The sequence below is a fragment of the Aythya ferina genome, assembly GCF_964211825.1.
Source record: "Aythya ferina genome assembly, chromosome: 2".
NCBI lineage: Eukaryota > Metazoa > Chordata > Aves > Anseriformes > Anatidae > Aythya > Aythya ferina.
In genome coordinates, this window is record NC_140297.1 from 36,768,092 (window position 1) to 36,794,175 (window position 26,084).

Here is a 26,084-nt window from a genome sequence, read left to right on the forward strand (position 1 = left end):
GGAACCGGCTGTGGCTGCCTCCCAGCCACATGGGCTGCAGATAGAGCCGCTCATCGGGGAGGGGGAAGGGAAGAGAAGGCAACCAGCCCCTTCCCTCCCCCCCCCCCCCCCCGCCCCCCCGCCTCCTTTTTTTTTTTTTTTTTTTTTTTTTTTGGTTGTGTTTAGAAACCTGACAAAAGCAATAGCTCCGGTTTACCCCAGATTAAGGACTACGTTTTGTTTTAAGCAGATGGCGATCTGAGGACTAAACCGCCTATAGTACATCATAGTATGAATTTTCGTTCTTCTTCTGCGCTAGCCTGCCTGGTAGGTTCCTGACAAAGCTGCCAGTGAAGATGCAGTTGAGCTCCAGCTCCATGAGAGGCTCTTCAGAGTGATTAAGATGCTCTTTAGAAATAGTTCCCATTTTAAAGAATCTTCTCTCTCAACAGCATACAAATTTGGAGGGAAAGGAAGGTGTCGGAAAGCATACAGAAAACAAAGTAGGTTGTGTACCCATCCATTCACTGCCTTGCCTTTTTTTCCTATTGGCGCTTTTTTGTTTCCTGAGATGCTGCCAAGGGTGTAAATGAGTGCGTAAGGGCAGGAGGAAATGAGTAGATATGAAAACTATATAGGGTTCTCAAAGATGATGAGAGAAAGAAGATAATGCCCAAAATATAATGTTGCAAATCTAATAAATACTTTGGAAACTCTGTCATCATGTTAGCTTGTATCCAACTGCATACACTTTGAATACACATCCACAGTAACGCACTGTACAAGCAAGCCATGCTCCTTCCTCTCCCCAGAAAGAAGACTTCAGATAGCTTTCATGGAAGCTGTGTTTATAGTGGCAGGGTCAACATGAGCAAATAGCATGGTACAGTAGTTTGTGCTGAGGCTCTGTTACCCACTTGTACAGAGAGGCATTTATTTGAGATGGCTCTGATTTAGTCCTGCTTTCTTCTTGTTGGAGAATATGATGCATGCTCCAACTCTGCTTGGAGCATGAAACAAAGTATTCTACATGGAAGTGATCAGCAGATTTGGTTCAAAAACACACTGTCAGGCAGAGGAAACCTTGAAGAGATGGAGCAAGTCAAAGGGACATCGTTATCAGCATATTGATTCTTAGCTTTTATGGTTAGTTGACACTGAGCCATATTGAAGAGGAATCATTTTGTAGTGGTAACTGCATTGTACTGCTGTGGGAAGTCACATTTGGGGTAGGGGAGTGTCATTCTAGATAGTCTGGATGAATTTTACAGCCATCTTCTGAAATCAAATGAGTAGTTCTGAATTGTAACTTGCTCCTTGGGAAAACCCAGTGTACTGGAATGCAGTTGTTGCAAGGTGAGTTGGCTAAAGGGCATTATGAATTTAAAGCTATATGTATTATTTTTTTTTGGTGAGAAATGACAGTTACAGTAGGAAGTCTTGATATGATAGAAGACTAACTGAAATATTAGCTCATTATACCCAAAAATCTACATATAAGGAAAAGCAACATAGTATAAAATCAACAAATAAAAATTTCAAAGCAAAAATGGTGGAAGTTATAGTTGTCAGTTTCCAAAACTTGCTGACTTCTGAAGATTTGTGCTGCCATCTTGTCATCAAACATGCATGTTCTCAGGTTAACTTTATTTAGAATTGTGTAGTAAATTGTAGCCGCATAGTTTTCTGAGGACGAACAAAAGTTTGTTTGTTGAGTAAAGTGGAAAGTTTGTGGTTTAACTATTTGTAAAAGCTTTATTTTGAGCAGTACTTGCTTAATTAGTAAGGCATTTTTTTTCCTGAAATAAATCTAAGAAAGTTTAACATGAACTTTTTGCTGTCCTTTTTCCTTCTTTTTCTGCATTACAAAAGGATCCCATCCAGCATCTGTGCAGGATTCTAATGCCCATGGACTATGAATCCAGATCTTTTAGCTCATTCTCTTCCTTATTGAATGTGTGTTCACTTGCCAGGTTTTTCTTTTCAGTATCTATCACATCATGTCTAATATTCAAGACAAAGTAGAGTGTTTTCTCTGCTACAAAGACTGTTTCTTTCCTCATTCTCAAAGCCATTACAGTACAAGAGAGTACATCCTGTCTCTCAAAGTTTTGTTTAATTGCAAGTAAAGCCTAATCAAGTAATGATTTTTTCCTCCAACAAATTTGGTTCACTGTGAAGTACTGTAAATAATGAAATTTGAGAACACCATTCTGTATAATGGTATGCTTATTTTTGGTTCCTTTGGGTTTCTCTTTGAAACATGCTCAAACTTTTAAGGGCAATTTATGAACTGTCCTTCCTGTAGAAGCACTGTAGATCTTTTTCCAGTCATGCGTCATTGCAAATACTAAAGGTTTCAGTCAAATTATGTCTCCTGCAGTGATATTGCTTACAATTTAGGCATTCTGACACTTGACCAACACTATTGTTTTCACTGGGTTTGGGGAATTATAAGTGACAGAAATTTAATTAAAAAAAAAAAAAAAGAAACACTAGTTTATAAAAAAATAAACACTAGAGATTTCATCATGCTCTTGGTCTTTCTCTGGAAATATCTTTTGCCAGAAAGAGAATAAACAAATACACTGTTTTTTGCTGATTTTTTTTTTTCAATTCAAGTAGGAAGTTATTATTCAAAATACATTAGGAACACATCTGTTCAGAAAAAAAAAAATAAATAAATAATAATAAAAAAAGGATGCCACATTTGTTTTCCTGCTTTGGAATAGAAAGTCCAGCTGCAATAGTTCTTATTTCCTTATGCAAGCACACAATAACATTTTTAATTCATGATTGAAAAAAAAAATAGCTTTGAGGTCTTTTCCAACCTTAACAATTCTATGATTCTATGATTGTATGATTCTATTATTCTGTATTTTACTGCAAACTGAAAAATAAATCTAACTGTGTAAAAATGTTTGGGGAGGTAATTAGAAAGCAGTATATATATATATTTGGTAAGGTTATCTTAATATACCCTCATGATTAAGATTTGAAGTATGAGGGCCAAAAACAAATAGCAAAAACAAAAGTGCTGTCTTTCAACTGTTACATATCTATTCCTGTGATGATTATAAGGGAAGTGATCTTAAATCATGTTTTGTTTCATAGCTAAACAGTATCCATATGGTTGTTATACCTAAGACCTCACTTGGACTATTATGTCAGTTTTTGATTTTGGGGGGAGATGTTATCTATGCACTGATTAGAGGGCTGGTGGTTAAAAGTAGTGAATACATATTTGTGGGCAGAATGCAACATGGAGTAAAAGGAGCAGTCTGCTAAGTGTGATGTATCCCAAGATATCCTGGGACTATGGCAATATCTCTGTGAGAAGCTTCCATTAAACAAGGAAGAATTACTATTTCTTGATTCCAGAATAGCAGAATACTCGGTGCCAAACGGGTAAGTTTAAGGACTAATACCCTAAATTAGCTTTATGTAGTTACCTGGAATGTTAACTAGTTATGCAGAACTGGAACTTTATCTCTCAAAAGAAGAATTTTCCATTGGTCTGTATAATTCCTCTACCCACTAAACATTACAAGGTGTTCTCATCTGAATTTCTACAAAACGTTTCTTGAAGTGATAGCTTATAACCTTTATTTCTGACTGAGCCAACTGGCTTCATTACAACTCTAAATGATTTGACTTTAGTGTCAGAATTCTCATTTAAAACAAGATAAAAAGCCTTTGTAAATTGATATATGGGATGCATGTGTTTTCTTGGTTATAACAAAAAAGCTTAATTTGCAGTTGACTTCCAGTCTCTGGAGGTTGTGGTATACTTCATAACTTCATGAGTCACACTAAGTTGCTCCAAAGTATAAAGAAAAAGCAGACTGAACACTACGCCTTTGCTGTTTTCTAACTGATAAAGTCTTACCATAGGAATTTATACTTTTTAAGGTATCTTTGTTTTTCAAGAGAGAAAAACATCATGGAGCACTGCAAAATATTAACAAAACAGTTTACACCATCAATGCAATTTGTTAGCTGCTCCTGCAGCTCATGAATTAAAGCATCTTTTAAGTGGTAATCATTTTTTGTGCTATTCTATATGTTAGTGCCAGTAATGCAAATACCATAGTGTAGGAAAATATAGGAATTCTAGTGCCAAATGTGCTATTCTATTCTTTTTTCCTTTAAAATTGCACAGACAGTTCATCTGTGTTGTACAATTTATGCTGGTTGCACTTACAGTGGTAAATCATGTTTTATATAAAACTTTTTTCCTGATATGGTGGTTTGTGTTCATTTATAATGAAATGTCACTTGTGACATCCAGTTCTTCAGAAATAAAGCATGGCTCCCAGGCCAACAGTTAATATTATGTACTTGTTCTTCTCCATGGAAAGAAAGCTACCAGATGTTTAATAGATATCTGGTCCTATTATCCACAGAGGCATTGTGGGCTACAAGGCTCTGATGATTGCAGATATCTTTAAATCTTTTCAGCTGAACATCTGAGTTAAGTATTGGGGTTTTTTGACAAAATGCTAGTCTAGACGTGCTTTCAGCATTGTGTGCATGTTTTGTCAAACAACCCAAATCTACAGAATTTCACAAAGAATAGGCTGTGTTTCTTAGACTTCCTCTGGGCAAGTAGTTCTTTTTTAATGTTACTTACAGCAATTGATGTATATTAGTTTACTGACCAAACAGTTTCAAATCTTTTTTTTTTTTTCTTTTTTTTCTTTTTTTTCCTTGTGTAGGCAGTGTAAAAGAAATTACAGCTGAGTGCCCCGGCAGCAATGTATTCACATGTTCTGTCTGCAAGTGAAAATAACCTATCTCAAGCTATACAGTTAAATGCAAATTGAGGAATGAATGTTGTTGCTAATATTAGTACTTCATAACAATAAATACAGGTAGGTATCTGAATTCTGATGTGAATTCTGCCAGTATGGGTCATTTATAAATTAGTTTTCATGAGTTAGATGGGCTGAATCATACTTACAAAGGTCTAACTGATTGTTTAGCTAATATATTTTGCATTAGCCAATACTTACTTCCTGAAGGAGAAACTCTTTAACACAAGTACATACTTTTCATGTTGTTCTGCATCTGTGACAGGAAGAAAGGAGAGAACCCTACTTGTGTCAGGATAAGTATGGTGTAATTTATGTAAAACAAATGCTTATGTAGCTTTTGTAGGGCCAATTAGCTGTTGCAGTGTCTGCAATTCTTTCGCATGATTATCTGTTTATACACTGAATCTTTGCAGTATTGTTAGGCTAGTTTTTCCATAACTGGGTAACAAATCAGGCAAATGTTCTTGCAAACATTTTCTTCTTCTCTTTCTCCATAAAAGGATATGTGTACTTAATGGCAATCTCTTTTATATTGGGTAATGCGCTCTTGCCATATTTTAGTGTGATAGATGCTCTTTTCTATTCCTATCATCCCATAATTTGGCGAGTCTGTAGGAAAAAAAAATAAAATAAAAAAAATAACACTTGGATCAGAGCTCCTTTTGCTAACTGGTAAAACGTGTTCTGATATGTATGCAGAGAAACAGAAAACATTCACTGGTTGGTGTAGTTGACCTGTATGGATCAGGTTAGAAAGGTTCTCTGTGTCATTCAGTCCAGCTTCCCAGCTAGATCAGGTTGCTCCAAGCTCTGACAAGTCTTCAAGAAAGGAGGTATCAAAGTGTCTCTGTTCCAGCTTACTATAAAAATGTTCATCACCATGTGGTCAGTGTTTTCCATGTTACAACTTTTGTTGATTGCCCCTGTAACCTCTAAGAACAGTCTAACTTAGTCTTCTTTATACCCTTCTATTAGGTAGTTGAAGACAGCAAAGATGTCCTACTGCTAAGAAAATCCTCTTTTTTTCAGCCCCTCCTCATATACTGACATGTTTCAGCACCCTGATCATCTTTGTGGCCCTACACTGGACTTGCTTTAATATGTCAATGTATTTCTTATTGGGGTAGACAAAACCAAGGGGCCAGTAAGGTGATGAAGCGAGAGGAGTACCTCTCTTCTGAGGAGATACCAAGAGAACTGGGACCGTTTAGCCTGGAGAAGAGAATGCTCAGGGGGATCTCATCAATGTGCATAAATATCTGAAGGGTGGGTGTAAAGAAGAAGGAGCCAGGCTCTTTTCTGTAGTGCCCAGTGACAGGTCAAGAGACAACGCGCAAAAAATGAAATATAGGAGGTTCTGTCTGAATATCAGGAAACACTTCTTTTATCATGAGGGTGATGGAGCACTGGCACAGGTGTCCCAGAGGATAGAGTCTCCCTTCTTAGAGATACTCAAAAGCCACCTGTACATGGTCCTAGGCAGCCTGTTCTACATGACCTTGCAGGGGGTTGGACCAGATGACCTCCAGAGGTCTCTTCCAATCTCAATCATACAAAAATTGGGTCCAGTACTTCCATATGCTCATTAAAGTTTAATAAAGGGGAGTATGCACTTTCCTTGACTTGCTGCCTGCACTCTTGCTAATCCAGTCTGGTATGTAGTTGGCCTTCTTTGCTGGAAGGACACACTGCCAACTCATTCATGGTGTTCATTCTGTTGTTTGTTGAGGACTCTCATGTCATTTTCAGCAAAGCTGCTTTTTAGTCAGCCTAGATTGTACTACCATGTGATGGTTATACTGTCCTATGTGTGGGAATTTACACTTGTCTCTGTTCAATTTCACGAGGTTTCTATCGTCTTTTTTTCTCCAGCCAGATGAAGTCCCACTGAAGAGCAGCCTTGTCCTCCAGCATATCACATGCTTCCCCATATGTTATTATCCATGAAGCTGCAGAGTGTGCACTTTTTTCCATTGTTCAGGTTATTAATAAGGGTGATAAAGAGTGTTAAAAGATGTTAAAGAGTGGATAAATATCCAGTATTGGTACTTGAGGGATGCCCATAGTCACTGTCTGCTAGTTGGACTTCATAGCAGTGAATACAGCCCAGTCTGTCTGAGAGTCTAATTTTTCATCTGTTGTATCATCAGTTATCTAACCTGTGTCTCACCAACTTTTCTATAGTGTTATTACAGGTGACCGTGTTAAACGTTTTACTAAAGTCAAAGTATTTTGCTCTCATTTGTCCATTGATCCAGTCATGTTATAAATCAAAGACATTTAGGTTGCTTAGATACAGTTTTCCTTGATGAATACATACTAGATGTTTTCAGTAACATTTTGGTCCTTTATATGTTCAGAAATGACATGCAGGAGGACTTATTCCATAATCCTCCTGGGACCAGAGTTGAGGCTGAGTGCCATGTAGTGGTCTGGATTCTTAATGCCTTCCTTGAAGATGGCTTTTCTCTAGTCATCAGGAACTTCTCTCAGTTCCCACAGTCTTTTGAAGGTAGTAGAGAGCAGTCTTGTGATGAAGTCAAACAACTCAGATGTAGTTTGTCTGGGTCCACGGACTTGCATATGTGCCATTAGCTTCAGTGGCCCCTGATTTGATCATCTTGTTATGGGTAATATTTCACTTCCACAGACTGCTACTAAGGTGAAGGAGCTGGGAGACCGCAAGAAAACCCTTACCAATAAAATGGTAAAATAAAAATGGAGGCACAAAGGCACTGAATACCTTAGACTCTTCCATTTCCTTTATTATTAGGTCCCCTGCCCCGTTAAGCATTGGTCTCACTTTTTATTTAGGTGTTTTTTTTTGCTTGGTTTGTTTGTTTTTGTGTTGGTATTGAAGCCTTTCTCATTTTTGCTTTTCTTAACCGTTGTGGTGGTTTTACTAGCTAGTTTTGGCTCCAGCTGTTCTTTGACTTTTCATGTCTGTATCCTCGTATACTCAGGCAATGTCTCCCTTTCTCTAGGTAGTCTGATTCTGCAACCATCTTCTCTCATTCCTGCCATACTTGCTTGGCTTCCTGAATGTTAGAAATGACCATTCTTGTGCTTTGAAGAGGCTGCCCTTGAAAATCTGCTGGTTTTTCTGGGTTCCTTTGTCCTTTATGCCAAACAGATCCCTGAACAAGGCAAGGTCTGCTTTCCTGAAGACCAGGATTGTAACTGTTGTAACTTGTCTTGCTCATTTGACTGAGGCTTTAAAACTCCATGTATTCTGGTTGCTGCAGCTAAGGTTCCCTTCAGCATTGATATCCTCAACTCATTCTTGTTTGTTCATGGAAGCACATCTAACAGAGTACTCAGCTTGTCAGTAATACGTATCAAAAAATTGTCATCAACACTTCATCAAAATGTGCTCTCAATGCCTGTTTCATAACTAGTGTGCATGAGTCTTAAGTAATTGAAATCTACATGCTGGACCCTGAACTGGAATGACTTAACATAGCTTTGATGTTAATAGAGCTATAACTCTTGTGTTTTCACCCAAAGATCTGTCCTCAAGTCCTAGATGTTTTTAGAAAAAGAAAAAAAAAATCAAGAAAACAACTAAGAAATCATTTAAGCATTTAAGCACATGACTAAGTTATGATGAGAAATACTGTCTGGATCATCAGATTAAGTCATCTGCTATGAGAGTAAAGTGTCATAAGAGTCCTTTCACATCTTTTCAATAAATTTTCTGTTTTGTTTTGTTTTGTTTTGTTTTGTTTTTGTTTGATTCTTTTTGCTCCTTTTGCTGCTACTGAAAACATTCTGACAATAGTAGGCAACCTTCCAACTTCTGACATAACTACTTCCTGGTTAGTATGCATTTCTTCTTGGGGATCTAAATTATCATTTAATATAAAAATATTTACTTTTCTCCTGGCATTTTAGTATTCTGATATTTAAAGAGAGCCCAGTCTTATCCCTTCTGGCTGTTTTGCTGTGATCTGGTTAAAGCTGATTTAACCAGTCTGATCTGGTTAAAGCTGCCTTGGGCAGATAGACTCTTGATTCCCCTGCAGGTGCCAGTGTTTCTTGTCCCTGTTTGAATTACTCTGTCTTGGATATAAATGATAGAAATCTACACGCAGCTCCAGATGAAGTCTTTGTAGTGCCTGAAAAGTATTTCATGTGCTTAAAATTGTGTTTGGTTTGATATCACTTAAGGCCATTTCATTCTGCCCTCTTCTCTAACTTGTCCATTCGTGGTCATATGTCAACAATGACACCTCTAGATTTAATTGAAAACCAGCAACTTTTTTCTTAGTGCTTGTTAATACCACATTTTTGCTATATATGGCAGCATGTGGCACTATATATAATATTTTTAAGTGAAAATTAAGGCAGTAAGGCAGCATTACACAATCATTCAGTCTTAAACACTGAACATTTCTATATAAATTGACCTGTGGAATATACATGTATTTAGGGTAGCAGACATAAACATTCTGTCTTTCTCATAACCCTGAAGGTAATAAACCTTGTGAGCAAAGAAAAACCTATTTTTAATCTTGTATTGCAAATAGTTCTGTGCACACAATACATTTGTTTGTAGACTTTTTCAAAACATTTACAAATTAAAATTAGAGGACCTAGAAAAACACAATACAAGCAAAAGCACTGCAGCCCTTGCATTCTTTTATTTTTATAAATATTTGTTCTGATTACAACGTACTTAATACCACATGATGAAATGTCGTATTGGATCAAAACTGTTGCTCATGCTGTAGCTGAGACTCATTTAAAATGGATGATTTATTGGTAGTATTCGATTATACAGTCACAGTACTGAGTTAAAAATTACTGCTGAATATGTTTCAGTTAGCTGAAAAAAAAAGGAGTAAGTGATACCACACAGCATTGAAAACAGAAAAGATGTTTGCTATGACACATAACTTAATGTGTAGAGCTGGTGAGGAAAGATTTATAGGAATACCTAACATAAATAATAAGGTGCTCTGATATTCTCAAAGTCTAGGAATATGTAAGCTAGATGATAACGGTGTAAGGTGGAGCTAAAAGTGGCTGGAAAAATTCACCTGACCTGCACTGAAAATTACTCTCAAACCTGCTAGGCTTATCAGCCTTGGTTCTGCAAGGATTTATGCTGTGTCTGCTATGCAAGATTATCTCTCATTAAAAATCTAGGTAGTGGAATAGAATATCCTCATTTGAATTGCTGGCAATGCTACATAGAGGGGGAGCTACAGATATTGGAGGATACGGTCAGAGTTCAAAATTTACTTGACAATTAACTGGTTTATGGAAAAAAGTATTTTGGAATGCCAAAAAGAATAGTGAAGGGGAAAATGTAGATGGGGAGGGCAGCATGGGTGATGAGGGTTATAGCAGTTTTGATAGTATAGGAGGATACGTAGCCTGGGTGTCTGTAACTTAGAGATGAGACAGCTGAGGAGATCATGAATGGTACAGAGAGAAAGAATAGTAAACAATTCCTGGTCACAGTAGAGTCATGGAGCACTGCCTGCCAAAAGCTGAGAGGGCATTTGAGGGGGAAAAATCCCCTGCTGCTCCTAGCTATGACTTTTGGGTTAGCTTGTTGGTTTGTTTAAAACATGCTAATGATCATTCTTGGGAGCAGGTTATTAGGATGTATAAAACTTTGGTTTTAGGTTTTCAGTGGTAAATGCAATAGTACTAATTTTGTAATGTACATGCCTGTTTTATTCACCACATTAAATAATAAGTCTTATCTTAAAAACATACTGGTGGGACAGGGTGATATTCCTTTTATTTTTGGCATGATTAACTGAGGAACTGAGCTCAATCATTTTTGAATTTGAGAGGCTCACCACCTGTTTTGTAGTCATTAAAATGTATGTAGTATTTAAATATTTAACATACAGCTTCTGCTAACTGAAGTTGCACTTTTAATTTAGAGGTCACTTCTTTTGAAAAGCAGACTTCACAGATGTTTCAGATTAGACAGACATGAAATAAAGGACTCCAAAATTGTGGGAGCTTGTGGCTTGATCTGTGATAAAGACAAAGATAGAGTCTGGTTCTCTATGGTAGCATTTAAGTATGTGAACTAAAGAAACTCTTTTTCTCCTTAACCCTTCCAGTTCCTGTCTCCTGTACAGTTTGACTCTCGCGTCCTGCTGCTAACAACCTCCTTAAGCCTTTGCATTTCCTTGCCACTACTCCAAGATCCCTGCCAATTTGCAAAGAGTTCTACAGTACTTAATATCAGAGGGTATGTTAAATATATGTACCTAAATGCTGGTAAATTTTCATGGCAACCTAAATTCTGGAATTTCCTGATCTTTATCTTTTTGAAACATGGTATATTTTAATGTCATTCTTACATACTTTTAACATTAAGTTCTTAGCATTTAAAATGTTCTAATACTACTGTGAACTGCAATGGCACTGCTTTTTTCTTATATAAAGAATATATCTAAATATTAGATGTTTTTCTTTTCTATATCCTCATCCTTTCCCAGGTATCACCTGATGCTCCTGCTTGAAAATTACTCTCTTCTGGGAGTTCCGGAGTTACTTGGACAGTAGGTACTGGTTTGTATTCTAAACTAGATGTTTTCTCTCTTTAAGTTTTATGTAATTCTCATGTAGCACATTGGTTTTAGAATATAAATTTCTGTAGCTGTATGCAATATAGTTTTTATTTCTGTAGACTTCTATAATATGAGTAAAAAAACACAAAAAAAAAAAAAAAAAAAAAAAAAAAAAACAGAGTCTTGAGAAGTCTTATGCACCAAGTCTGTTCAATTAGTCATTGTAAAACTACGTGTCAGGAAAAAACTAATTCAGATTAATGCTGGGTTATGTAGATATCCATCAGCACTGTTCTGCTGGGGTTGTTTTAACTAATTTTTATTTTTTTGTTCCCTTCCCAGCTCTGCTTTTTATCATGATGAATAGTATTTGTGCACAAAATCAGGAAAATGAGCATGTACCAAAATTAACATTCTGAAAGTAATAAAACTTAATGGAAGCCACATCTGTGATGGACTGCTTCTTAACAGCAATCTGTAGGATCAGTGCAAATATATCATGTTACAGATATCTTTGTTCTTAATCAACATAGGTTTCAGAGGCAGAGCAAGGGAACAGGAACAAAAGAGAGAACTGCAGACATAGGAAAAAAATCTTTTTGATTTATATATTTTCTGATATTTTCAGTTTACTTACATTCATTCTGATCTTACATTTTTATACCATAGTTTATTACTTTTATTGGCTTATTTGATGGTCCTTATTGTTTTATCAATTAATTTTATATTACAGGACATACTGTTGATTGTAGAGTACATATGAGAAAAGGATGAGATATAGGTAACTGCTCAGTTTTCATTACTATATCCACAGAATCTAAATTCTATTTTCTTGATTTTATTATTAAATATGAAATGAAACATATATGATTAATGCCAATAAGATACTTACTTAATACAGTCCAGTGCTATCCGGCCTCAAAATATGGAGACGGATACACATAAACATACACATTTTTCATAATGGAAAGTTTTTGATTTATTTGCAATAGTGCAGAATGTTTGACTTGTATTGATTTCTCTGCCTCAGTGACTCCTCTGTCGAGCTGAATATAAATTATAGTTTGGGCCAGATCTTCAGCTGGCATAATTTATTATAGCATTACTAGATTTTCTTCACACCTGTTAAAGTAGTGGCCCATCAACAAGATACATTTTTACTCCTGTAAACATTTTAAATCTTCTATACCCCGAAGAGTTATGTATGTGGCCAAATTGCCACAAAAAAGTAAAATGTGTCCAAGAAAATAAGGATCTTTCTTTTTTCAGTGGTAACAGTAACTTAACCAAAAGTTGAAATATGATAGGAAAGAAAAGATAGTTACAGCTTCAGTTATAACATTTATTCTGTTCATACTGAAAGACGAATGATCATATGAAGCAGGTCATTCATTAAGACTTACTAGGGACTTCACCATGTACCACGGTGATACATGATACAAAGTGCTTAACATACAGCGTGAATTAGAGTGATATCGTATATCATATATACACCATGTATAGTAATAGATTTGTTTAAGCACATTTTTGAAGTTTCTAATGGAAGATAAGCAGCATCTAAACTTTGTGAGACAAAAACTCTGTTTTGAATACTCCCTTAACTTCAAAATTGAAAGGAGAGAAGTTCCTCCCCTCTCCTTCACTGATGTCTGCACATAGAACAGATTTATACTTAGTTGTTCTCTCCAGCATTCCTCTTAGAGACAGCTTTACTTGAAATAACCAAAAACTTTACTTGAAATTATGATGAAATTATGAAAACCATGGGATTGTTATTTTCATATTTGAACTATCACATGAAATATAATTTGTGTGTTAAAGAACTGTTACATACCTGAAAGGTGACCCTTCTCTTTTCCTACTAGTAACAAAGAGTGCAATGTTATATTATGCCTTAATTATGAACACAGTAGATTCAGAAATTTGCAAGTTAAAAGTAGCAAACTTAAATATCAGTTCCAGAAATAAAAATTATATTAATATCTGAAACGGAAGTAGTGGAAGAATTCCCATTATCTGCCACAGCAAAAAGGCTGTGAATTTTTTGTCTTTTCATGTCAGCAGCTTTCAAACTTCCCTGTCTCAAGGAAAATTCTTTTTTTTTTCCCATTTCAGGAAAAAAAAAATCAAGTGAAATAATAATAAACACATAATAATAATAATAAGTAATAATAATAATAAACAGCATAATAAACACAAAATGGGACGCTTGGAAAGAAGCTTGGGGTATAGCTGGAACTTTCTTCTGTTTTAGGAATGTTAAGTAGAAAATGCCACTGACAGTGGGGTCAGATCACACTCTCTCACTTAATAAAACTAAGAGAGATTCTCTGTCTTGCTCCTATTTTAAAGACATGCATCTGGCAGAAAAACAAAAACAAAAACTTGGTAGGTAGATTAGAAAATAATATATATATTAAGGCTAGTAGACTTAATTTAGCAAGGACTTCTGTCAATTCATAAACATAGAGGTAATGACCAAGTTTCTGAAACAAAACAAACAAACAAACAAACAAAACAAAACAAAACAAAAACCACAAGGAACAAGATTTCCCCCTGTACTTAGCTCTGGTGACCTCGCACCTCAAATATTGTGGTCATTTTTGGGCCACTCACAACAGGAAGGACACTGAGGTTCTGAACTGTGTCTAAAAAAGGGCAACAAAGCTTATGGAGGGGCTAGAAAACAAGTCTTATGAGGAGTGTCTGAGAGCACTGGGGTTATTTAGCACAGAGAAAAGGAGGCTTAAGGGATACCTATTCACTCTACACTTACCTCAAAGGAGGTTGTAGCAGGGTCTGTCTCTTTTCCCAAGCAAATGTGATAGGACAAGAGGAATTAGCCTCAAATCCTGGCAGGGGAGATTTAGGTTGGATAATAGGAAAAATTTAATCACTGAAATGGTTGTGAAGCATATTTAGTGCTAGACTTACTTGCAAGTGCTCAGGTAATGGTTAGGCTTGATGATCTTAGCGGTCTTTTCCAACCTAAATGCTTCTGTGATTCTAACTGAGATTGTAATTGTGTACAAACAACTTTAGGTTGGCCTTAATTGCCCTCATGTAACAGTGAAGCCAATCATGTTCCAATCAAACATTGGAACATTCATATATTAGAATGAGTCCAGAGGAGGGCTGCAAAGACGATAAAGGGCCAGAAATATCTCTCCTAAAAAACAGGCTGAGGGAGTTGGGGTTGTTCAGCCTGGAGAAGAGAAGGCTCCGAGGAGACCTTATAGTGGCCTTCCAGTACTTAAAGAGGGCCTACAGGAAAGCTGGAGAGGAACTCTTTGCCAGGGGGTGTAATGATAATGTCTTTAAACTAAAGGAAGTTAGGTTTAGATTAGGTATTCTGAAGAAATTCTTTACTTCAGAAAAGTAAAATTCTTTACTTCAGGGCAGTGAGGCACTGGAACAGGTTGCCCAGAGAAACTGTGGATGTCCCATCCTTGGAAGTGTTCAAGGCCAGGCTGGATAGGGCTTTGGGCAGCCTGGTCTGGCGAGAGGTGTCCCTGCCCATGGCTGGGAGGGTTGGAATTAGATGGTCTTTAAAGTCCCTTCCAACCCAAACTATTCTATGATTTTATGATTCTGTAAGGATAGAGTGGTTTCTGAGAAGAAGCCAGGGCTATGTTTAAAGTGTTTTAGAAGAGGGCTGTTGTTGTACTCTCAAACTTGACTGACAGTTGGAGACAGAAGAGAATCTTTTGTGTCAAGCTTTTGAGGTAAAAATTACAAACAAAAAACATTGCAGAGGAAGATGCAGAATAACCTATCCCACTACATCCATAATATCTCCTCTTACTTGCTGGTGACTACAAGCTTTTTCCTTTCTTCTTCTTCTTTTTTTTTTTTTTCCTACTTCTTCTCTCTCCCTTCTTCCGTTTCTTATCCTTTTTATTCTTTCTTTCTCAGAATGTGATTTAGAATTATCCAGAAAAATGTCATATATTCTTACTTTTGACACCCATCCTAATTCTTTAGTTTGGCTTAGATATAAATTCCTATTTTCTGGAAATTAAACTTGGTCCTATGGTAAAGAAAGATTAATTTGCTCTATATACAGCTACTTTCAGTTCACTATAAAACTGCTCTAGTGCAGCCTAATCAGCTATTTCTGTTGGCACACAACAGAGCTGGAGTTTTGCCTATAGAAGCACAATCTTTTTATTCGCTGGAGAAACAGCTAGTTACCACCTCAGCGATATGATACTCTGCCTACTGCTATGCAGGGACATAGTTGCTCACTGTTTGTGTTAGTGCCCACACCTCTAAAGCTCTGTGATGTTCACACTTTATCATTTCATTTCTTTCACTAGCACTTCTCTGTATTTCTGTTTCTTATGTGTTTCTGTAGGTTTCTTTTTCTTGCTCTCAGTTGGTGCCTGACTTGACTGCTTGCTTGCAGTTGTCATGCCAACTCCCAAGCCTGGAAACTGAAGTAGAAAGAGGTTTCTCTTTTTTTTTTTTTTTTTTTTTTTGGTCAAGTACTCACTTCACAGTTACCAGACTGCATGAACTGAATGCATAAGTACTGGCAAACAGCTCTGTGACTTTGGTCTGACACTTAAACTTCTAAATATCCGTTTCTGCTTCAGGAGGATGTTTTTTCTTCCCTTCCTTAATCTTTGCTGCTTGTCCACATGCTAAAAAACAGGAAAATGAGAGAGATCAGTCAAGTGGGGAAAGCATTTTATAGACCAGTCATTGCATTTTTTCTTATTTAAAGAGAACTGCAGACATATTTCAAATGCCCTACATATAAATAATTTCTGAAAAATCCATGAGACTGCTCAATCTTTCTGAAACTTAAGTATTACAGAATTCAATTCACTTTTCATGCTGAGTCATCCAAGACTTATATGTATCAGCTTTCCAAATAACCAAGTGAAAAATATAAGAGAAGTACAGGAAATTAAAAATGCAAACTCTTAACTCCTTATACCAAGGTCATATGTAATCCTTACACCTTATTATTAATGCATGTAACAAAGATATAGTTCTGTAAAATAACTGCTGTCTAGAAAAAACAGTAGTTTTAATAGCTTTGCTGTAATTGACAGCTACATTCACAGGTGAATTTCGTACTGGAAAACATAACACGTTTAAAAGGAATTGGTTTGCAGAGGAAGAAACATGGAAAGTTCACCTCAGACAATATTGCTCTTCGGAGATTCCTGTAGGTAAATTTCTTTTAGGGTTCATAGGAACCACCTGTATGGCTTGTGCAGTATTACACCTCATGTGTGTCTTGCATTTCTCAAGTTCAAAAATTTGTGATTTGTCATTGAAGATATTTCATGTATAAATACTTACTGTAACTCATTACAGTTCTTATTTGAAATTGAGCTTTCCTGGCTGCAAACGTTTGTGAGAACATGCATTTACTTTGCATGAAGGACTTCAGAGAATAACATAAACTGGCTCAGCCTTTTCACAGTTGGTTAATAGTAATTTCCTTTTCTTCTACTGTATCAGACAAGTATGTTTGTTTTAACTGAGCCCAGTCTGAAGTAGAAGGTTTTTTATATCTCATTGAAAAAGGCAAGAAACCTCAAATACCTAAAGAAGCTTTAATCTAGCAGGCAGCTGTTGTGGATCAGTGTTCTAGAGCTATATTACACATTATCCTACACTTGGGCCACCTTACAATAATCTCAGATAGTTTCAGTCCAAATCCTGGAGACTATGTTGTTTACCTAAAGCAATGACATTTTATTCACTCAAAAAGAACAGTCTACAACTTGCCTTGGCTCTTTATAAGAACAGAGGAATAGAGGTGGTTGCATTGGTCAGCAACTCTAGACCTTAGTGATTGTAGAGAACTGTGGAATGGACATTTAATCTAACAGGACCTACAGACCATCTCATACCACCATGCACCCTACAAAAGTCTGTAGGCCAAGTAAGAAGAAAGATAAAGCATTTAAAATGTCTGGGGAGCCTGGGGTAACACAACCCTTGCTTAATAACTTCTGCATGATCTTTAGAAGTAGAGATCACACGCTACAGTGCAAGGCAAAAAATCACAAATGGAACTTGTTTTTCTTATCCTAATTCAGGTGACTTGTTTAAGTGAGTGGGTAAGCAAAGTAAAACAGGCTGACCTTAAGTTTAAATACTTTGAGGAACACCAGTAGAACCCATCTTGTTTATTTCTTCATGTACTTTCCATCCTAATACTTGATGATGAGATGTAGAGGATATACAAAAACATATAAAAACAGATGACCAAGCTGCACAATGACCAAGAAAGACTGTTTACATACTACATCTGTCAAGGGGAAATAAACTCTTGGTCTTCTATGATAGGAATGTAGCTTGAAAAGCAACACTACTTTCACATCATTGGTACTTCCTTGATACTGAATTTTATGCAGCTTCTCCTAACTAGATTTATTGTGAGAAGATCCTGGAATGGGAGGAGGCAGGGCCAATTAGAAGAGATAATCAGCTGGAATGCTGAGAACCATTGCTCTGAAGGCCTCCCATCTGTGCAGTTCCATCAAATGCACTTTGCTAAGGGAAGGACAGCTTGTTTGTTTTGGCCATGGCTCCTGTGAGGAGAGATAGCGAAAAACCAGGGAATCCAACTGGATAAAGAACATCTGCAAATGATGTTCTGTTAATGCGTATTATATCCAAAGAAGCCTCAATGCTTGGTCTCAGCTCCAGTCTCGGCCACACATGTTGATCCATCAGGTTCATTCAGAATCAACTTTGGTTCTCTGTAAACAAAGAGAGTGCAGAGTCTGTTTCATGCTATTCTACAATAACACCTTCAACTACTGAGTGAAAAAAAAAAAAAAAGGTGGGTACATAGAAATTTAATACTGAACTAACTTTAAAAAATGTAAATATGGATTTAGAAGCTCAATCAAATCTCTTGTTTGATACTTGCCTATATTTCCCTGTTTTTTCATTGCGTTTTTTTTTTTTGTTTGTTTTTGTTTTTTTGTTTTTTTTTTTTTTTTTGGTTGGTTGGTTGTTTTGTTTTGTTTTTCTGAAACCACAGTCTGAATTCTGTTTGGACAATTTCATGTTCTGCACAGATATTTTGCATGGACTCACTGGAATTCATAGGTGATGTCCAAGGAGGCATTTTTCCAATATGTTTTATGAATATTCTGTCTCAAGGATTCAACCCTTGATTTAGATTATCTTTTTTTTTTTTTTTTTTTTTTTTTTTTTTTCCAAAGAGAAAAAAAAGATTAATCTCAGAGTGATCTATGATATTTTATGTTTTATATTACAGTCTCCAACATGGTAAGTAATGTGCTTATGACCAGTGTCTCACTGTCTAGCAACTGCAAACATTTATATCTATAGTGTCCCCTTATAGTAATTTGGATTATTTGGTAAATTATGTTAATATTATGATAATAATTTTATTTTTTATTACCGTTTAATTCATTCTTAAAGCAACTTAACATTTACAGAGTTGTTTTGAACTTATTTTTACAAATCAAAGAGTTTTAATATGAATTATTACTTATGTAATAAACCATCATAAAATAATCAAGTAAGCTTTCCTAATTGATTTTCTGAACTAACCACTGTTGAGTCAATGCAAATATTTTTTCTCTCTTTTACAGTTCCTAATACATTCTGTGTAATGAATCTTTGTGACTTGGTTTACAGTGTGTTTCTTTGTTCCTTTTTTTTTTTTTTTTGTCTCGTGATGTTCTTTGATCTTCTACTTTTATTAAACTAATTGTGTTAAACTGATAGTGAAAAAAACATATGCTCTTTCTTGGCACTCAGCTGCTGTTCACTAGACCATGGTGCCATGTTTCTGTATTATGAAGAACATAAAAGAATGCAGTAAGATTTCCAATAACTTTTCATTTTTATGTGTAATTCCTCTTCTCTTCTCCACTTTTTCAATATTAACATCATGCTCAAATAATAAAAGATTTTATTTTTCTTCATAACTATGGTGTACCAAACTGACTTGTCAGCAGTTTGGATACTTTGGGGAAAAAAAAAATAAAAGATTAAAATTGGAGAGCTTTAGCTCTTTATACATATATCACTGGTCTATGAAAATTTAATTTTGTAACAACACAATTCTAAATCAGTTCATCAAAATTGTCAGATGTCCTTAAGGAATAGCTGAAGAGGGACCAACCCCACTGGTTCTCTGTCATCTGAGAGCTCCAGTTATCCTAGCAAACATTTCATAATAGCATACTAGGCTACTTTGCACTTGAGAAATGCAAAGAATCTGGAAAGAATGGACCTCATTCCAAAATGAGATGTTAATAAAATAGTTTCTGGTGAGATATGCTGCCTCTCTCCTTATCACACAAATTATTTCAGCCTATGAGGATCTTGGGGAGTTTGTGAATTCACTCGGGGAGTTTGCCAATCTCTAACTCAAGATACATTAACAGTAGTATGAAAATATTCTATTATCTGAACAGTGTAAGAGAAAAAAAAATGAAGTATTTATATTAATTTATTAAATTCACGAATCATAGCAAGTCATTTTATTGCATGCTTTATCTTATATACTCAGACTAATAACTGAAATTCTCACTCTAGAACTAGTTGTTGAACTAGTTCTAGTTGTTGAACATTGCATTTAAAATTATCCCTGCTTGTTACAATTCCTGGATACAGATCCAGGAATTAGAGCTCTTGTATATGTATGTAATGTTAAGTAGTTTTAATAATCTATTTTATATCTCTTCAGAGGTACACTTTTTTATTTTTTTATTTTTTTATTTTTCAAATTTAAGCACATTCATCATAAGTCTACACAGCTTCAGAAAGTGAAATACAGACTATTTTCTCCCCAGTATTTTATCCAAATATAATTTTCATCAAAGAATAAAGAAAGGGCACTTCCATCCACTTAATTTCTGTCATTCTTTATGTAAAAGATATTTCCACATGAGAGTGTTCTCTCTGAAGTTCAACCATAATTTTCTTGGAAGAGCAGCATGTTAATACTTTTAATATTACCTTCTTCCAGGCCAGAGCTGTCCATCACATACAGTGCTCTATCAGGTAAGTCAGGGTAAGGTATGTCCATTTTAAACAAGTACCTTCAAAATGATAGGGCATGGATTAACAATAATTATTTAGCATCAAAAAGTACCTTTTCAAGTTCAATTACTGGTTCTGAGGATATACATTTTGGAGAATTTGATGATTTGGTTCTAAGTAGTGACTCATAGTCAGTAATTTGTAAACACACCCAGTTTTATTATAGTTGTGCTGTAGGTATCATTTCCATTTCATCTGGGTAGACTTAGTTTGAAGAGTAAAATATTTTTAAGGGTTAGAATTCAAATTGACATGTGGCTGAGCCCACATTACTGCAGGATTTAAAAGGGAATATTGGGGGTATTCTGAACATGTATTAAACTGTTTTTAAAGGAAGCTTGTACACCCTGCTTAGCTTTTGGTGTGGCAAGAGTTGCTGTTGAAGGGTAGGGTGCTGACTTTCAGAAAGGCCAACTGAGTGGCAAGATGAAGGGTTGGGTGATATGAATCAGTGAGTCAGTGTTGTTGCCCAGATCTAGGTGTTACCAACCTGAGTTTACTGTTGCCACCAACAGAAGACACTGAGGTGTGCTTGGTTCAGAGTTTGACAGGTGTTGCTAATCTAGGTGTAGCTTTCATTTCAGAATTATTGCTAATGTTAGGCTGACATGGGCTGGGAAGACTTCTTGGCTTCTTGGTATTATTAGATCAGAGGTAGGGCTCATGTTTTGATGTTAGGATGCAAACATTGGCCCCAAATGTAACAAAAGCCTGTTTCTTAGACTTAGACCTATAACAAACACAGAAGCACTGCTCATCTGACCATAACCTCGTGCTTTCTGGCCCATTTCATCTAAGGGCAAGCCCATCACAGGACTCCATGGAAGAGCCTTGTCACGTGAAGATGTAAATAGAGAGAAGGGCTCCTGTTTACGAATAGTGTATGTTGGTTTTGTTGCTCCTCGTAACAGTTAACCCTTGTATTAACCTTTCAGTCTGAAACTCAAGAAAGAACTGCTACTTCTCTCACCCTCATAGCTGAAGCCTGGTTAGGCGACTTCTACAACTGTAGAGGTTAGCTCAGGAAAGTTCCCAGGCTGAGAGAATCTGTTAGGATTTCAATTCACTTTGGAAAACAGTGCTGACACCAATATCAAGATAAAATGAACAGCTCCTGTCTAGTCCAGAAGTATTTACGTCTACATGGCCCTAGTCCCCAGCAGCTTTTTGTAGACTCAGCAAGAAGGCAAGTTTCTTAGGCAACCCTGATCTATCACTATCCCTAAATTCTCCTTAAAATTCTGCCCTATTTGGAGGATGGTAGGTTAGTGTTGTTAGTAATATTACTCTAAGCAGCCTGCAGCAAGTCAGGTTTGCCAGCTGGTGTCCCCTACCTACCCAGGGCTGTGGTAAGGGAATCTGCAACAACAGCTATCCACCCACTCTAAACTCAGTTGCCTCTCCTAGACAGTGATTATGGCTCAGTCCAAATTACAGTCTCTGTCCTGCTCTGAAATTTATTTTTCAAGCTAAATTTTTTTATGGATACCAAAATTAAGTTCAGTCAACTGTCCATAACAACTCTAAACACATGTTGATGGCCCCATCTTTAGTTACCCAAACTCTTCTATCCATCCTGGCCTGAAATCCAGTCCTCCTACAGCCCTTTAGCTTCTGACTCAATAGGTAGTTCTTCCTGCTGAGCTGCTTTTTAATGGCTAGTACTGAAAATGTCTTTGCAACCTACTAAAGTTCAGAGCAAATTCTGCTTACCTCCAAATCACCACACAGCACAAAAAGGGCACAGGTTGAAGTTTCTGAATGTCTTTGATTAACTAATAGAGGGTTTTGAAGTGACAGTTATGGAGAATGATATCAAATGCCTTCAAATAATAAGAAATTTGAATATGCTTTTAAATAATACAAAATTCTCTCTCTGGCTTTTTTTTTTTTTTTTGATGAGTGATTTATGAGTCCAACTTGCTTTTGAGAATAGGACATTAGTAGCTTTTGAAAATTTCTCTTCGTATTGTTAAGAGACTCTTAAAACTACACTTTAGTAAATATGCAATCACAAATTAATTATTCTTATACCATTTCTTTTGCTAAAAAATTTTAAGTACAGTAATCATGTCAAAAATAAGTACAGTTAACTGGGTACATATTAGATTGTATAAAGCTTCAGCAAAGTTAGATGCATCAGGTTTCAAATGACATCTGAATGATTCCTCCAACTAAACATGAACAAGGGGATCTTTCTGTTAGCTAATCTTTATTATTTAAAGGAACGTAAAATCCACTAAGGAAAAATAAGAGAAAATCTGATTTACATTGTGGAATGATAGCTTTTCTTTAACTTCTCTGCTATGTTCTTGTCCAAAGCATATATGTTAAACCCCATGTAATTTTTATTTTTGTTTTTATTTTTGTTTTTATTTTTGTCTTTATTTTTGTTTTTATTTTTATTTTGTTTTTATTTTTATTTTTTGCATTTAGACACAAACATCCATAATCCAGACTATATCTTTCAACTCATAATGTACCCTTAAAAAAAAAAAAAAAAAAAAGAGAGAGAGAGAGGGAGAGAAAGAAATATTACTTTTGTACAACTTATTTTTATCTTTTTGATTAAATTCCTAGAAGAAAATTTCTGTATTTAACTTTCTAACGTATGAAATTCTGTTTTGTGGAGAGATGCTTAAAATGCGTATTTAATTCCATGGGAAGATTAAATTTATTTTAAAATCTACAGAATCTGGGATTTCTGACATTCACATCAAATAAGAAGAAAATACAGGAGAAATGTTACTGTGTCACTCTGTCCCTTCATCTTGACACTAACTAGGAAAAACCAGACTTCAAAGGGTGAGGGAAAGTTCAGGCTTCATGCTAAATCAGTTTTGGGCCATGCTCCCAGGATTTGCCAGCTATGCCTATTTTTTAAAAATATAAAATGTAAGATAAAGTTAACAGAAAGAAAACCACAGCCACCACACTCATTTTCCTTTGGCTTGGGGATCGGTTTAAATCCTCAGAGCAGCCAGTGCTGTATCCTTGCAGACAGCCCTCTCTCCCCTAATCCAATCATTACCATGACCAGAAGCTGCTAACTGTGCTGTGGATTTCCAGATTTTTGCCTTAACTGCTGAACAGCAGGATCTGAAGGCACAAGAGAATAGCTGGCTCGGGGTAACAAGTAAGCAGCTGCAGCCCCTGCTCTAGACCCTGCTGCAAAGAAATGGATGTTGCTGGGAGAGGATGTGACAGCAGAGCTCACATGCTGCAGCTGCAAGCGCAGTTGTGTTCTCTTAAGAAACGACACTAGCACTGGGATTCAATGTCTCTGCTCACATTTACTGTGACCCAAACTTCCTCTTTGAACTCTGTGTTATTGGTAAGGACACTGGCTGTAGGATGGAGCTACCCTGTCTGACTGGGGACAGTTGGGAACTTAAATAAGGCTAACAAACACTGAGTTGGTTTAATGGCATCATCACCGTGTGTCTTAAACTGTTAGTGCTCTGTTTATATTCAGTCCCAGTTAAAATCTGACCAGAATACACTTTGGTCTCTGTTTTTAGTTTTATTATGACTTCCTTGAGAGATTGCATGCTCTTGCAGCAATTCATGTGTACCTCAGGCAGAGTGAACTACAGATAGAAATCACTGCCTTCACCACGTGTGTCCCATTACCATGGGCAAGGACAGACAACGGGTTCAATATTGTCAGCCTCTCCACGAAACAGCTGCAGCAGCTGCCTGACCCAGTGCCACGGGGAATTCCACTGGCCAGCAACATGCTGGGCAGGACAGCATTTCTTTCTGGCTTGTATTTATTTACCTTCTGTTAAGCCACCTTCTGCACCTTCTGTTCTTTTATAAATGGCACAATTTAGAAGGAAAATCTAAATTTTCTATCACCTCCCCTATCACCTCCCCTTTCCAGTAGCTAAAATAAGCATCTTAGCTAGTTTTTTTTTGCACCCATATTTCCATGCCTTCTTTCCCTCCCAGTGCTTTTGACAACTATTACCTCCTGGTTGAATCTTTCTAATGTCTGTTGTCAACACTGTTCTAGCAGAGCGGTCAGATCTTCACAGCGTACCTCCTGCAGAGAAGCCAAGATCATTATGGACATAAATTCTGTTGTTATTTACACTGCTCAGCTATGGACTGAATCCTAACTGCCTCTGGAGGCTCACTGCCAGCAAGGCTTTGAGAAGTCCTTGGAGCACTTTTGCATGCTTCATGGGAAGGATCTGGAGGGAAGGTGTTTCTCTGCACTGTACTTCTGCAATGTGGAGCAGTCCTGTCCTACATCTTAGAAGAGCAACAAAAACAAAATGACTGCAAATGAATTCTAAAGCTTTATTTATTTATTTATTTATTTATTAATGGGCAAGCTTTTTGTTTAGAACAAGTACTAAAACAATCAGTGGAAAACACCACTCTCTCAGAAGGATAATATTAGAGAATCAGTGTGTTACTAAAGGGCAGTATTTTTGTCCTGGGTCTTACCAAAAGCAACCTCTTGCTGATATACTTCCTTTTCTCCAAAAAAGTTTTCACCAAGGGCAAGTCTGAGATTTAAAATGAAGACTGCCAACTATTTAAGTAAAAATAAAATAAAATAATCAAATGTGCCTTTAATTAGAAGCATTTGCAGAGAGAGAATTTACAATATGTTTATCTCTGTAATGCAAAAATGAAAATGATCATAAATTAATTTTTGTTAAGATGTTGCTATTTTTTTTTCCCTTTCTTCGTTAGTTCACTTTATACAAGTGGTTCCTTGTGGTTTGTCTAGGATATCAGTAAGCATGTACAATTAAGCCAGTGAGAGGAGTACTGCAAAACAGATGTGGACAGACCCAGGCATAATTGGGCGGGTAAACTGCTGGAAGCACCAAGCAGGGAAGGCCCAATCATGTTCTTGTTTTCTGATCTCTGGCAGGGGAATGCAGTTGGCTGATAGTGGGTGTTTTGAACAGCCCTGTGGCTTTGCGGTATTACTGTGCAATATCATTTGGGAGACCAGCTGGATTCCTGATGTGGAATTATTGTTCCCTGGCTCGGACGTGCTGTGGAAGCAGTGAGCCCCGCTCCGAACCTCTGGGGGCAACCTGCCTTGCATAGGAAGAACGGGGGAAAAAGCTCTGAAAAGAGACAGCTTCACTCCTCGAGCAGATGGCTAGCAACTGCAGGAAACAGAATCAAAGTGAAGTGAAGGAGGCCCAAGAAATGTGGGGTGGATCCAGGACCCTCAGATCAAATTGGGAATAGCTGTGAATGAGTAGAATGGGTGTAAAGATACGGTCTCATCTGCCATTCCTAGTAACTACAGAAAATCAAGCTGGAGTACTGAATTAGAAAATATTGACATCATATAATTCATATGTCAGGGTTTTTGCAACCAGATTTTGTGCAGATCTGAAACAACAGTTGCATACTGAAACTATGAAAATTTTGTATTTTTATGTAAAGCTATATGGGACATTCCAGAGACCTGTTCAAGTTTTCTTCAGTGTAAACTTTAAATTAAATATAACCACAGCAACCAGTTGCTTTTCTCTTAAGAATTTACTCTGGACCTTCTACAGTGTTTTCTATTAATAAAGATAGTGAGAATTTAATGTGAGCTGACTCACATACCCAATAGGAAAAGATGAAACAGCATACTAAGCAGTCAAACATCACTGTAAAATCTAAACCAATTGTACAGTTTAGAATAACAAATCCAAGTTTTTATGAA

The 26,084-nt window shown here is 36.5% G+C and overlaps 1 long non-coding RNA gene across 1 annotated transcript; it reads left to right on the forward strand.

The window, feature by feature from the left end:
- The first annotated feature begins 159 nt into the window (after nucleotides 1–159).
- Nucleotides 160–26,084, forward strand: LOC311430786. Its single transcript, XR_014689030.1, has 6 exons — nucleotides 160–1,335; nucleotides 4,698–4,853; nucleotides 10,886–11,016; nucleotides 11,267–11,333; nucleotides 20,319–20,353; nucleotides 24,411–26,084. It is a non-coding gene; the product is annotated as an uncharacterized lncRNA (long non-coding RNA).